The sequence below is a fragment of the Rhamphochromis longiceps genome, linkage group LG23 (assembly GCF_057381845.1).
Source record: "Rhamphochromis longiceps isolate RC_006_pf linkage group LG23, R_longiceps_female_GT1.1, whole genome shotgun sequence".
Classification (NCBI taxonomy): Eukaryota; Metazoa; Chordata; class Actinopteri; order Cichliformes; family Cichlidae; genus Rhamphochromis; species Rhamphochromis longiceps.
In genome coordinates this window covers 6,927,334-6,940,809 of record NC_140578.1, presented here as the reverse complement: position 1 = coordinate 6,940,809, position 13,476 = coordinate 6,927,334, and the positions used below count along the sequence as shown (strand labels likewise).

General features: G+C 39.9%; 1 pseudogene across 1 annotated transcript; it reads right to left on the bottom strand.

Annotated features, from left to right (window-relative positions):
* Positions 1-5,773: 5,773 nt before the first annotated feature.
* LOC146641159 (flavin-containing monooxygenase 5-like) lies at positions 5,774-10,082 on the bottom strand (annotated as a pseudogene). Its single transcript, XR_014909576.1, has 8 exons — positions 9,601-10,082; positions 9,270-9,436; positions 8,946-9,088; positions 8,497-8,695; positions 8,132-8,279; positions 7,839-8,046; positions 7,674-7,746; positions 5,774-7,570 (listed from the first exon to the last, which is right to left on the bottom strand). The product of XR_014909576.1 is annotated as a flavin-containing monooxygenase 5-like (transcript).
* Positions 10,083-13,476: the final 3,394 nt, after the last annotated feature.

Below are 13,476 nucleotides of genomic sequence, written 5' to 3'. Positions count from 1 at the left end.
TCTGACATCCCCCTCTCTAAAAGCTTCTCACATCCCGTGCAGGTGCACCAACATTTGATTGAAATTCCAGATTTCAGATTTTATATTAAAAAATTATAATTAATTGAGATGATAATTGAAAAATTCTGAGGTATCCTTTTTTTACGCTGCAATTAAATTGTTTTCTGTTATACTGAGTTAAAATAATACAACATGTAAGTATTACTGAACCTTGATTTGTTTATGATCACAATTAACCAATCCCCCATAACTATCTTATTTCAACTAGATCTTGACATCGTCTATAAATATATTTAAAAAAAAGTTTTAATGTGCAACAATATCCCATCTAAAAGCACAAGCATACACTGCATATGTTGCACAAACCTGATATCTGTTCATCTTCTACAGAGACAAAAACCCGTTATAAATGTATAAAAGGGTCACCTTAAGTCCAACTTTCAATTCTCTGTAATATATCAGGATATTTATTTATTAGAACTATCTGGATTATTAGAGCTATTTTGTAATATTTTGTAATATTTAATATTGGTACTTTAACCTGGTCACTACTATTCGTATTGTCTTGGAGCAACTGTGACCACATAATTTCATCTAGAACTAATAAAATATTCTGATTCTGAATAATGATTCCAAATCTACCTGGAGTCAACCATCCATCCCGATGGTGCACAAAAGCAGTGAAGAAGAGAGTGCAGGCAGGCTGGGTGGAGGGGGGCGGGGGTCCTGGGGTGATTTGTGACACAAAAGGAGCAAGTGTGAAAGGGAAGGTTTAAAATATAGTAGTGAGAGCTGCCATTATGTATGGTTTGGACACTATAGCACTGTAGAGTGACCATGATGAACATTATTAGAAAAAGAATACCTCAGAGGGACAGCTCAGGTTGAGCATTTGGAGATAAAGATAGCGAAGCTGAGATTGTTTAGGCATGTGCAGAGGACATTTTGGACAAAGGATGTTGAATATTGTTGAATACTGAGGTGCCAGGCAGGGGGAAAAGAGTAATAGGAGGTTCTTGGATGTGATGAAGGAGGACATGCAAATTTGTCAATGTGCTAGAGGAGGATGTGGATAAGGTGAGAGACCGATGATCCACTGTCGGGACCTCTAAAAGGAATACCCAAAAGAGGAAGGTGAGAAGGTATGCCCGAAAGTTGATTCTGCTCATCTGGAAATCAGTGGGAGACACCAAGAAACTGAAAAAGTATCTTGGAATGAAAGGTTTCTCCCACTGAGAATGCATGCATCCGGGTGAACAGACTCAACTTTCTTAGATTTTCTTACCCGAATGATCGAACATGCATCAAGACAGGAAGATCTGTGGAGAAAAGCTAAAGGATTTTTTAACTTACTATTTTTTTTAATGTATTTATTCTTTACTCAATACTCAAATAAATAAATACCCCACAACTATCTGGAATGTTTAAAAAATTCCAGTTTAGTATTCTCTGTCCATTTGTCAGACACTTACCTTCAGAAACTAGAGTCAAGTGCCATGGAAGTCAAGGTGTGGCGCTTTCATTACTTGCATGGCATCTTTTGGTTTAGAATAAATTCATTTGGACTTCTCTAAGTAAAGCCAGACGTTGCATTTTTAAGTTAGCATGTTATCATTTCAGTTCAGTTCATTTCAGTGTTATTTATACACCGTCAGTTCATGGCGAACTCACTCAAAAGACAAATTAGCAGTCTCTAGCGTCAAATACGTGAATTTTCCTTCACGTATTTTTCTCCATATCTTGTTATCTCTAAATCTGGCAACCCAAATGTTAAGAAATCACGCGTGGACGAAGCTTCTTCTGGGGTGTTTAGCGGCGGCTCGTGAACGGCGGATAACTTAGTATGTACAGTAAAAAAAAAAATAAAAAAATCAATCACTCAATCAATCAATCAATCAATCAATCAATCAATCAATCTATCTATCTATCTATCTATCTATCTATCTATCTATCTATCTATCTATCTATCTATCTATAAAAACAAACAAACAAAAGGTTTATTTTAAAACACAACGATTATATATTACTGAACTAAAATAAAAGACAAAAAAAATTCTTTTGTAAACTTTTATAGAATTTTATAGAATAATAAACACAGTGACAAACTACCTTTTGGGTTATAATTCTCATTTCACTCTTACAAACATCAAATTATTATTATTATTATTTATTTATTTATTTATTTATTTATTTATTTATTTTAACTTTCTCACGTTTTTATCCTGCTTTAACGGACAATTGCATGACACAATGGTACTATGCCATCCTTAAAAAGCAATCTTAGTTAATCATAGTCACTGATTTGGCTGCAAGAGGGAGATTCATAATCACATGCTTCCATGTGGCTTCCAGTGTGATGCAGTGAGACACAAAGGACAATACGAAAAACATACTGTAGTTTCATGTGGCTTTTTGAAGCAAAACATCATGCAAATACCCAAAGCACCATTAGGTGGCATTACTGATTAATTTAGGCTACATTATCAGTCCATGATTCAGCCTTGATATGGAGTTATGTAATAAGAACTGCCCAGGGGGTAAAGGTAATAAATTTAGAAAAGTACTTGGTGTGTGCAATTCATGCATGGACTCGAGCAGAGGTCTCCAGTACCCGAGAGCTACTGTCCTGCATGCATTTTAGATGCATCCTTGCTCCGGAATGCCTGAATCAAATGATTGGCTTGTTACCAGGTCTTTGCCAAACTTGATGGCATGCTGAAGAGGTAATTCGACCATTTGATTCAGCTGTGTAGGAGTAATGATGCATCTAAAAGCTGCAGGACAGTAGCTCTTGAGGACTGGAGTTGGAAACCCCTGTGTTAGAGGATTTAGGTGAGTTACAAGAGGATGGTGCATATGTGAGCAGTTGGCTATTGAAGACGTTTTTTCTAAGTAAATGTACTTGCGTGAAGTTGCCATTGACATGGAATCCTCACCATATGTTAGTATCAACCCATCCAATCCACACATTATGTGCAACAATGTGAAATGAAACAGGGAAAAAGTATTGAACATGTCAAAAAATCAACCAATGAGCTCTCTCAACACACACACACACACACACACACACACACACACACACACACACACACACACACACACACACACACACACACACACACACACACACACAGAGTTCTGACTACCTTCCTTCTCTTTGTTACCATCCGACTATACACTTCTTGACTCCGAATGACATCCCGTAGATCCTGGTGGTGTGGATCAGTGAATCAATGTCTCGTTCATCCTTGGCATACAGCTTGATGTCATCTATCTAGATTAGGGGGCTGACAATTGCTCCATTCCCCAGTTGGTATCCGTAGCCTAAGGAGCCTAAGGAGACCCTTTCTTGGATGTCTGCCACTGTGATGCTTACTGGAGCTGTTCAGGGAGGTTGCTATGGTCTGCTCTTAGATCCACTATAGCCACTGAGCACTGTTGTTATGGGTTATGTCAAGTCTCAGGTATGGATAGCTTGCTGTATTTCTTAGGCTTTCCTTGCTGTACTACCCTTTCTTCATCACACTTTTCTGCAGCTCTGATAGTTGGCTTCCCTGTGTGCTATCTTGATCTTGGCCTCTAGTCTCTTTTTCCAGAAAGGCACAGCTGATCACTGTTTTCATGTTGTAGATCAGTCAAAGGAGCTTGCAAAGAAAAGCGTCTGGACTTCTTTAAGTTGCTTGAAGACGTTTCACCTCTCATCCGAGAAGCTTCTTCAGTTCTAAGGTCAAATGGTGGAGAGTCCCAGATATAAACCTAGTGGGAGTGACCCCCCACAGAGGGACAAAAGGACCCCCTGATGATCCTCTAGTCGCCTGAGCCAAGGTGGGAAACTGGGCGTGGGTCCCAATCAGCCAGAGTTTCGGGTGTGTTCATTGTGAAACCTGGCCCCACCTTATCATGCGAATTCCTGAGGTCAGATGGCCCAGGATGTGAGTGGGCGTTAAGGCGACTGGGAAGGGATCTCAAAACTGGATTATAGATGGCAGAGAGTTGGTGTCGTAAACCCACCTTGGCTCAGGCGACTAGAGGATCATCAGGGGGTCCTTTTGTCCCTCTGTGGGGGGTCACTCCCACTAGGTTTATATCTGGGACTCTCCACCATTTGACCTTAGAACTGAAGAAGCTTCTCGGATGAGAGGTGAAACGTCTTCAAGCAACTTAAAGAAGTCCAGACGCTTTTCTTTGCAAGCTCCTTTGACTACGATGACCTGGATGACTGAGAACCTTCACAGACATGTTGTAGATCAGTTTGTTTCTGCCTGGTTTCCCCTGACGTTGCATTCACATCTTCTAGTAGACCTTCAGAGGGTACTTCACAAAATTGGTCATGGAGGGTCCAAGTTTTCAGCTTAGCCATGATACTATCTCTCAGGTAAAGCGCTCAACGCCTTCAATGTGCAAGTTGTACTTGGGGCTCGGTACTCAATCTTAGGTGGGGTGGGGATGATAATATCTCCCCCCGACCTGACATGCTGGTTTCCCCTTGTCGTAACAATTATGCTGTAGCTCATCAATCTCTAGTTGTGATAGCAGTTGCTTGTCCCTAATGTTGGAACACTGAGCTATTAGTTGTTTCACTTTTAGTCTAGATGTTGGGTACAGAAAATAACATAGGCCCCACATGTCTGTGAAGGTTCTCAGTCATCCAGGGCATCGGGAGCTTGGAAAGAAAAGCGTCTGGACTTCTTTAAGTTGCTTGAAGACCTTCAAGCAACTTAAAGAAGTCCAGACGCTTTTCTTTCCAAGCTCCTTAAAATAGGCCCCACATCCACTTCATGTAATAGCACCCTTTTCTCATCCCTTGTTCCCTTATGCCTTCTTGTTATAACAACAATCTAATAGCATTTAACAAGCTAACAGAACCCACCTTTAGGTCTGCTTTGCACAGGTTGATGAGGTGGACACTGCAAATGCTCTTATAGAATACAGGAATTGTGCAACACTGAGTGGCAACCTGTGTTCATTCAGGAATTTTGTTATCTCATTCATGGAGCTGATATAACAGAGAAGATCAAAGTCCAGTCAAAATGGACTGTGAAGTCAGTAAAATAAATGCCATAGGGTAACTATATACCTCAGAAATCTGCTGACTTTTTTAGATCAGATTTGCGGAGAAACAGATATTATGAGTACACAAAACTCCTTTGGGATAAATTATGCATTATGTAAATTATGCATCAGTTCCAGTGTGCAATATACTGAAAAACTGACTCATTTGCCATGTGCATGTATTAAATGTCACACACGCACATGCACGCACACGCACACGTGCGCGCGCGCGCACACACACACACACACGCGCGTGCACATACACACACACACACACAAATAAAAAAGTGTCCAAACTTTTCATGACAACCTGATTAATAGAAAAGCCAAATGAATAGGAGGCATGAACCTTTAACACAGTGTCAACAGCACGAACTGAAAACACAAAAAAACAAACTTTTAAGGGGAATGTTGAGGCTGTTTCATTTCTTATTAGAAAAAGTTTTTTATTTACTTCCTTTGCTAGATCTGAGCATAAATTGAGCATATGCAATTCTACAATTTTAAGTCCTGACATTATAGGACACTTAGAAAAAATATTGTCTACAATGATCATATTAACCTTACACTTACTTCGAGCTGTTTTCTTCTCACAAGCTCTACAGAACCTCTCGGCCAAAATGGTGCCTGAGAGTTGAGAAGCATTTTATATTACTCAATACAAAAGTGAAACAATAATGTAAACCAGAGAAAGGAACACAGGGGTATACAGTACTGCTTTACATGAAAATGTTTTAATATTTTTTAACTGTTCAGACTCAATGAAATTCATAATAAATGTTAAAAAACTATAATTAGTCATTTAAATAGAATTTTTGAAACTCTAGCCAGAGGGCACAGAAAGGCATAATGACACTCCTGAACGAGGCATCCGTTCAATTGAATAATGCTAAGATGATACAGAAACAATCATATTATCATGGTTCTGGGTTATTTGATGAGTTTTCTTGTGTTTTCATATCTGTTATGCATTATTATGATTATTTTGATTTAACTGGTTAGTTCTGAGTTCATTCCTATTACATCTCTGAGTTCACTTATCATCAGTTTAGTTCCTTGTTTATTAGGTTCCCTTGAGTCTTTGTCCTCTGTGCCCCTCTCTCGGTGTCTCCATTTATATGCGTGTGTGTGATGCTCATGTCTGGGTTTTCCCTATATAGTCCCCATGTTCCCCTCTTTGCATTTATTTCATGCCTCCCCTGTCTGTAATGTTTGCCCATGTTTCCCCAGCCTGTCTCTCCCTGACCCTTGTGCCCCTTCTCGCTCTCGTTCCCTCTCTCTCGGGTCACCCCTCCTTCTCTCTCTCTCTGTTTTCATCTCCTCCTCTTGTTTACATGTTTCCCTTTGTGTCTCATGCTAGGTCTTCCCCATCTGTTATGTGTGTTCTCACCAGCCCGTCATATCCTCTGTATGTGTTCCATATTTATGTTTGCGTCTCGTCTCCCATTGTCAATTCCCTGTTCTCTTGTTAAGTCCAAGTGTTTTAGTCTGCCTTTTTACTGTTTTATTTTGACAGTCTCATGGTCCATGTTCAGTGTGTTTAGTTTTGCTTCCACTGTGGCGTCTTGTTCATTCACCTGTGTTCCCCATGTTTTCCCCTGATCACCTCCTGTCTGTATATATTGTCTGAGTTTTCCTCTGACCTTTGCTGTATTGTGTCTGTTTCCCCCCCACGGCTCTTCCATGCTTCCTCTCGTGTTTCCAAGGTTTCCCCAGGTTTTTCTAGTATTCCAGTTCTTGTCTTATTTTCTTAGTCTCTCCAGTTCAGACGATCCTGTGTTTAATTTTTGTTATTTATGTTTCTCCCTGTTTGGTATATCTGCCTTAATAAATAGCACACTTTCAGTTAAATCCCAGTTTCCATCTGTCTGTGGTCTGCTTTTGGGTCCTCACATAAACAATTCATGCAGTCTGCCTCTGCAGATTGTGACACATATTGTAGTTGGCCTTTGAAGTAATTAAATCATTGCACCACTCACTAATATATTTCAGTAATTAGTCCATTTCCAACGCTCATGTTATTTCTTGCAAAAGCATTACCAACAATTAAACTATTACAAGACTAATCAGATCTTTTATTTCTGTTCAGTTATACATTTTGCATTACTGTGTAGGCAGGTAGATTTTAACCCTATGCAGCAAACTATCAGGATCCTGTAGGAAAGCTGGAAGGTTGTTCCTCTTAACGTAGACAGTGAAGGACAAAGCAGCAGCCGACAGAAGCAGAGGCCACTTATATGATCTCCTGGGTTTGGGCTCATCGCATTGCCTGGTCTGCAGGGGTTGAGTCACTCTCTCCCGCTGAGTGAGGATGGCCTCGCGGGCTCCAGCCCACTTTCCTGGCCCCCTGAGACGATACTGGTACGGCGTGCAGGGACCAAAGAGCACATTCATTCCCAGCCTGGGGTCAGTCAGCAGCATCATTGAGATGTTGGGTTGAACTCCCACTAGCTCTGCTATTTCATCCATGTAGCTGATGTAGTCCACCTGGATGGTGTGTCTCTGACTGGTGACATACCTGAAAATGACATTTAGGTTGAACATGTGCAGAACAAAAAGTGGCGTGTTACAGATCCTATATATTTAAGCAACCACAAAATCAAGTAAATATACTTTATTACCTTTGAGCCATGGCTGCCTGCTTCCACTGTATATCCTTCAGCATAACAACTACAGAAGGAAGCTTTATGCAGCCTGTTAAAGAACACAACAGTTTACTTTAGTAATAATGAAAACCTGTAAATGCCTAAGTTGAAAAAGAAAAGTATTTTAAATTAAACTCTGACCTTTAAAGACACGTGTGGCCCACCTGGCCTGCAACTTGGATATAGCCATAATAGATCCCAATGGCTGCACTAGACCAATGATAGCCAGCGTGGGGTGTTCAAGCTCAGGATGAAACACATATTTGTACAGAGATGCTTTGTTGTTAGACACAGAGACCACCTGTGAAGCCAGGAATGGAAAGGAAAACTGGTATCCTGTAGCAAACACCTGAAAGACAGCGGTCCATGTTAGTCAAAAGTCAATTTCACTGATCTCTATGAAGGTGAAGAAAAGTATGTAATTCCAGACCTACCACCAAGTCAACATCTTCCACTACACTGCCATCATCAAACTCCACACTGGAACCTTGAAATCTGCGGATGTTGGGTTTCACCTGAACTGTTCCAGAGAGGATGCGGTTGGGAAGCTCATCATTTAATGTTGGATATTGGCTAAACAGCCTGAAATGGAAAGTTAAACGTTGCCCTACTGATATGATGAAAAAAATGAATTTACTGGCTTTCCAGTCATGCAATCATGAAGCCAAGTTTTTGTCCAAAATATCTGATAGGAAGAAATGCAATAAAGTCATCAAAATAGTAATAAAGATTTGCCCAACACAAGATTCAAGGGAGTCTGCCTACTGCATTAGTGCAGTTGTAGATATTAACACAATACCTGTGCTTTGGCTTTAGATTGTACAGAGCATGATCAAATATTTTGTTTAGTCGTCTCTCTCCCAGACTACAGAAAAAAAAACAAAGGGAACAGTTTTCCTTAGAAAGTCGAACACTCGGTTAAAATACAAGTCAATGGGAATCCTGTTATCCCCAAGTCTGTTCAGAATCCAGGCTCCCCTTCGAGTGCTCAGGTAAACCTAGGATGAAATTAATCATTGTCAGCCATTGCTCTGGTTCTTGGTATATTTTTTTAAAAATGTAATTCTCATCATATTGATAGCGTCTGAACTACTGATAGGTTAATAATTCATGTATAAGGTGTATGTTTTGGTGGTATGGATTCAGGTCCAAAAATGACAGAACTGAATTTAACTGAATGAATTTTGGGGTAAATTTTTATTATTTTAAAAAAATGTTAAATGAGGAATCAGTTCATCTCAGTCCAACCTGCTTGGTGACTCTACTCAGTTCCACTCCTATTTCTGCTCCAGAGTTTCCAATTCCAATCACCACGACCTTTTTATTCCTCCACTCCTCAGGAGTCTTGTAGTCTCTGCTGTGGAAATACTTCCCCTGGAAAGTTTCAATGCCTGAAGAAAATAAAACAACAAGACACAATCTCCCTTTCTGTTTCCACGACAGACATGGTTAAAGAATGTCAAACACTGTTATTAAATATTATTACTTCCTCTTTCTATTGCTACAGCCAAACTCTATAAGGCTACATAAAATCTACATGTAGTTTATTGCTAGCCCGCAGACATGTGTTACCTGGAAAGTCATGAAGAGGCATGTTGAGGTAGCAGTGGCGTCCAATACAGATCATTACAGCTTCAAAAACTGTGTTTCTCTTTCTTGCCATCCTTGTTCTCTGTTTCAACAACCCACTCGCCTGAATGAGAAAAATCTGATTTCTGCTTCACCTGCAAGACTTTGGTCTGGACAACAGAAAGACAGACGCAGGTTTTTGATAAGAGTGTGGGTATGCCCCATTTATATATATCAGTACTAAAAAAGTACTAAAAAAGCTTTTTTCTTTGAAAACTTGGTGATACGTTAAGTTTTGCCAACAGAATACAGAAAAATAGCAAAACATCCTTACGTTAAAGAGTATGTGCTTGGTGAGCTGGAAGTGGTCCAAAGTAGTCCACGATGAGGGAGTTGTGCATGTAGTTTGAGAAGTGCGCAGGGATGGGAAAATCACTGAAACACATCATCTCCTTGGAAGAGTTGATTATGACAGAAAAGTAAATACTGGCCCTGTCTGGCTCTGGATTCTCCTGCAGAGAAAGCCATGAATAGAGAAAAACAAATCTCATCTGTCAGAGCAAAGCAAAGTCCGATCTGTATGTTGTCTAACCCACCTTAAACCTCCACAGACCACCAATGTCATTGCTGCTTTGTTTTGGCCATAGCTATAGTCCACTCTGGCTTTGGATTTCACGTTCCCAGGTAATTTAATGTTGCAAGGCAACATGTCTTCACAAAATACTCTTGGGAGTCAACATTTAGTCAGGTGATAAGACCAACTCAAAAGAACTCAAAAGGCAGCTTTATTGCTGAACACCAGATATATAAAACTAACTAAACTGGGAATACACATGGAACTAAGCAGGTAGGCAAGCAGGCAGAACACATGGCCACCTCCTCCAACTTCTCCAGGGAAACGCCAAGGTGTCCCCAGGCCAGCCAAGAGATATAATCTCTCCAGCGTGTCCTGGGTCTGCTTCCCAGTTGGACATGCCCGAAACACCTCACCCAGGAGGCGCCCAGGAGGCATCCTTGTCAGATGCTTAAACCACCTCAACAGGCTCCTTTTGATTTGGAGGAGCAGCGGCTCTACTCTGAGCCCCTTCCGGATGGATGCAAACAGTTCCAGTGCAAGCTGGAGGCTGTCACTTGACGAAGCCAAGCTCTTGCAATGGAGGCATAAGTATCCAATGGCCGGTACCAATGGGCCACACACCACATACTCCCAAAGCACCTCCAACAGGACATGCTCAAATGCCTTCTCCAAGTCCACAAAACACATGTAGAGTAGACTGGTTGGGCAAACTCCCAAGAATCATCATCAGAGGTTAAAGAGCTGATCCAGTGTTCCACGACCAGGTCAAAAAAACATATTGTTGCTTCTGTATCCGAGGTTCGACCAATGGATGGACTCTCCTTTCCAGCATCCCGGCACAGACTTTCCCAGGGAGGCTGAGGAGTTTGATCCCCCTATAGTTTGAACACAGCCTCCGGTACCCCTTCTTAAAGATGGAAACACCCACCTCAGTCTGCCAATGCAGGATTGATAATAATTAATTATTCTATTATTAATTATTACTATTAAATAGTTTTTATTTGATTTATAGTTCAACTTATTGTTCACATTTTTGTTCTTCATGTATATCCTTAGTATTTTGAATCTTAAGATCTTATTTCCCATTATTGTGCATATCTGAGTTTCTATACACAATAATGTGTTTTTTCCTTCTGTGTTTTCCTCATGTTGACTTTACATTTGTGTCTAAGTTTCCCTCTTTGGTCATTGTTACTTATTTCCTGGTTTAGTTTGCTAGTTGTTTTTTTCTGTGCCTTGTTTATAGTTTTACTTCCTCTCCTTTGATTGCGTTGATTGTGTGGACTTGCCTATTGTTTCCCCATTAACCCTCATTGTGTGAGTATATATAGTCCTGTTGTTTCTTTGCTCACTGTAAGTGTCTGTTAACCTACTTGCCTTGCCTTGCCTTTGATTTCTAAAGTTTGTTTTATGTTTTTGACTGAAATATATATATTTTTGACTTTTGCTTCTTGAATTTGAATCCTCAATACTCTGTGAAACACCTAGACTCAGAAACTTTCTATAAACATATATAAACTGCCACATGCCCCATATCTCACAACAAAACGAAGCAATCATAAACAGATGAGAACACCTAAATGTACAGTTCAGAACTAAAAATGAAGAAACAGCTAACCCTGATACAACAGCCCTTAATGCACTCAGCAGTTATGATAAAGAATCCAAATTTCTTACCTTGTTTGAAGAAATTAAGAGAGCTTTCATACTGCATTTAACTCAGCAGAGAGTAGGAATGAAAATGGTTGGTCTAAATATAAAAGGAGCCTATGAACCCTTGCTTCACAGGAGGGTCAGTTATTTGACTCCAGGACTGAAGGAAAAGCAAACAAATCCTCAGTATGTTATATTTTGCATGTCAGTGACACCAAAAAGCAAAAATTACCATTATACAAAACCTGGTGTTAAAAAGAAAAGCACAGTAAAATTTGAAAATATACCGAGTTTCATCTTAAAAGGATTTAAATGGTTTTCTAAAATGGTACTTTGCTTTTCAGTGATTCACTCAATACAAAACAATTCTGAAAAAGTTAGGTTTCTGAGTAGATTGTAAACAGAAAACAAAAAACAACAATCTGCAAATCCCCTAACCCACATTTTATTCACAGCAGAACACGACAAACATCAAATGCTTAAAAATGTTAGCGCATTTTGAATTTGATGGCACCACCACATCTCCGAAGTGCTGGGAGGTGGTAACAAAATACTGGAATAGTAAGTGTTACTGAAAAATATCTGGAGGAACAGTTTGCCAGTTATTCGGTTAACTGGCAGTAAGTCAGGAACGTAACTATAAAAAGTTTCTCAGAGGTAAAGATTGGCAGAGGGGCACAATTGTTCAGCAATTTTAGGATGACGTTCCCTGATGTAAAATTTTGTAGACGGGCATGTTTTTAGTGTTCTATAATGAATTACGGGTTTATATTTGAAACTCACTGCATTCATATTTTCATGTACATAGCTTCCAAACTTTTTTGTACATATTCTTGCATGACTTGGATAAGCACACCTTTCTGACGTTTCTCAGATGATTGGTGATGACTGAAGTTCTCACTTGCGTACAGATTCACCCCCTCCCTCCCTGGATCACACTTTTCTCTCAGTTCCTATGTTGTCTCCTCCTTTGTTAGCTGTTTCTATTTAACACTTTTATCTCTGCTACCAAAAAATCTAATTACAAACATGAATAGCAGAAAATGTCACATTGTCAGGCACTGTAGCCAGAAGTTTCACACTTTGAACTGATTGTTCATACTGGACAGTGCACTGGTTGTTACGCACACCAACATTGACGCCATCACAGCACCATCAAAATTTATAATGGTGCTTGAAGCATGTCAGAGTTGACCATATCCTGAACAATATGCGTCACTTCTCAGAAAAAAACCCTCTGCTGATACAGAGGTGCTGATATAGGAAGTAATGAATAAGGGAAGCAAAGTGACTGCACGCTGGAAAATTTTGGAAAATTTTTATCCGGAAAAATCTTGTCTTTTTCAGCTGCTGAAGCATCTGCATCTGCATAAGTTGGGACCTTCTGAGAACCTGGACTTGTATATCACTGAAATGACCAAGCCACTCACACACTGGAGTCTCCAGCTTGATTGTTCCAGCTGTAAGTGCCAGAATATAAAAGTGAAGACGTGCACAATAAACACTGCACGTCAGCAACTGTAACACACACTTCATGTGTGTGCCACTGTTCAGAAGGACAAAGGTGAGCACAAAAAGGCCATCATTTTTGTCTTAGAACAACCACTTGGAAAAATCTAACATGACAGATTATATTACATTCTATACAAGCTACAAACACAGTACCTGTGCTTTGGGTTTAGATTGTGTTGAGTTATTAACAATCTACACTAGAAAGTTAACTGAAAGCTCAATTCAGCTTTAAAACTGAAGCCTCATCCATTATCATTGCAAACAATGATGGTAAATGGACTGATTCTTATATAGCGCTTTTCTAGCCTCCTGGAGTACTCAAAGCGCTCTAGACAACACGCCGCATTCACCCCACACACACCCATTCACACAAGCACTATTATCTACTTTGAGTGCTTTCTAACTATCGTTCATACGCATTCATACTCCGATGGAAGCATTGGAAAGCAAGTCGGGGTTAGTATCTTG